Here is a 2,348-nt window from a genome sequence, read left to right as displayed (position 1 = left end):
CCGTAAAGATTTCCAGCCTCAGAAACCCTGTGTAGGGGTCACTATGAATTGGAACTGACTCCACGGCACATAACGACAACAACATATTGCATTTAATACTTTTATTCATTTTAAATGAGATGTTTAAGCCATAAATAATTGGAGGGAGTCCACAGGAGGTACAAATAGTAGTTACTTCACTACTAGCTATAAAGGTTAGCAGTTCAATCCCACCCAGAGGTGCCTTGGAAGACAGGCTGGGCCATTTGCTTCTGAAAGAGCTTGAAAACCCGATGGAGTGTGTCTACTTTGCACACAATGACAATTAAGAGTAATAAACGAGTAAACATTTATTCTTTTTTAAAATCTATAATTTTTAACCTCTTTTCCTTGGTATTTCCCATGTTTACTGAGATTATTTTTTCCCTCTCAATGTACCCCCATGAATCAAAACCCTGTTTCCTGTGTACTTTATAATGCTAAAAGAACCAAGTAAATACTTTTTGCTGCAACTCCTTTTCTCAGAAGCACCTCTTCCCATGAAAACCTAGCAAAAAGCCCACTGACAACACACACAGAAGACAAAGACGCCCAAGTTTATTAAATTTCCTGTAGGCTTGGTGAGTGATTTATTTCATGAAGTTGGGGCAGTGGGAGAGGTGTGGGGTGGGGGGGCACATTCTCCTGGCTAGGTTGGGGTCTGATGAGAGAAGACAGGGATAACAGGACATCTGCAGGAGGGACAGGAGACGCCTGACCTCTAAGCAGACTTTGCTATGTTGGTTTCTGAAAAAGGGGAGAGGCAAGTGGGATGGAAGCTTCCAGAAACCTCTTGGATTCAGGGGAAAGGAGATAAAAATAGACAGGTGGGCAAAGTGATGAACGATTGAGAATGAGAAGTAGAAATGTTATCAGTAATGAGTCCAGGAGACATTATTACACAAAATTGATCATGTTGATGGTGTATTATGGATTGAATCATTCCGCGCACCCTCCCCGCCCCCCCAAATGATGCATTGATGTCTTAATACTTGTGACCTTGTTTGGGGAAAGTTGTTGTTGTCGTTAAATGCCATCTAGTTAGCGCTGACCCATAGCGATCCTGTATAGGGTTTCCAAGGAGTGGCTGGTGAGTTTGAACCACTGACCTTGTGGTTCACCATCCCCTGCTGATTCTACAGCACCAACCACAGTCTGCTATACCTATGTGTGTTGTTAAATACCGATGAGTCACTTCTGACTCACAGTCACCCTATACAGAGTTTCCGAGAAGCGGCTGGTGGGTTTGAACTGCCGACCTTGTGGTTAGCAGTCCAGTGCTTATCCTACAAGGCCACACCAGGACTCCTCTTTGCAGATGTTTTCCATTACATTAAAAGCCGTACCAGAGTAGGATGGAGACTTCGTCTCTCATACTTAGGATGTGTTATCAGGAGGGACCAGTCCCTGGAGAAGGACACCATGCTTGGTGAAGTGGAGGGTCAGTGAAAAAGAGGAAGACCCCCAATGAGATGGACTGACACAGTGGCGGCAGCAATGGGTGCAAATGTAACAAGGACTGTGAGGTTAGCGCAGGATGGGCAGTGTTTCGTTCTGTTGTGCGTAGGGTCGTTATGAGTCAGAGTCGAAAAACGGCACCTCACAACAGCACTGTTGTCAGGTGAGCCCTTCTGAGTGGTGGTGTTTTATAAAAGGTGGCAGAGAGGGAGACCAAAGCCACACACCTAGGAAAGGCAGCCTAGGAGAGTCTACAAACCAGGAAACTCCTGGGCCTACAAAGGCTGGGATTGGTAAGGAAGGGAGAGAGGGAGAGAGGAGGGTTTGGACTCTGGCCTCCAGAACTGTAAGACAATAAATGTCTCTTCCGCAAAGGCACCCACTCACTTGTGGAATTTTGTTATGGTGGTCCCAGGAGAGGCTAAGGCACCACCATGCCTGGAAAAAAGTGAACCCAAGGGTTGTGTTTCCCCTTTGGAAGGTCAAGCTGGTAAAGTTGGCCTTTGAGGATAAGATTCGCCACAAGCACTTAGAAGAATGCGGAAAGGATGAGGAACCGAAGAAGAGAATGGAGAACTGAAAATAAGATGAGCCATCAAGAATATAGTGTATACATCTCAGGAATGAACACAGAAAGTCAGATAGAACGATCTTGGAGCTGTTGTTGTCATTGTTAGGTGCCATCGAGTCAGTTCTCACTCATAGCGACCCTATGCACAATAGGACAAATCTCCAATCTCACAGTCTGTGTTAGCTTTGGGCTCATTGCTGCTGTCACTGTGTCGATCCATCTCCTTGGATGACGTTCAGGGGTCTTCCTCTTTTTCGCTGACCCTCTACTTTACCAAGTATGATGTCCTTGGAGTCTTGTT

This window comes from Chrysochloris asiatica, unplaced genomic scaffold (genome assembly GCF_000296735.1).
Source record: "Chrysochloris asiatica unplaced genomic scaffold, ChrAsi1.0 scaffold00125, whole genome shotgun sequence".
NCBI lineage: Eukaryota > Metazoa > Chordata > Mammalia > Afrosoricida > Chrysochloridae > Chrysochloris > Chrysochloris asiatica.
Note: the sequence above shows the minus strand (reverse complement) of the source record.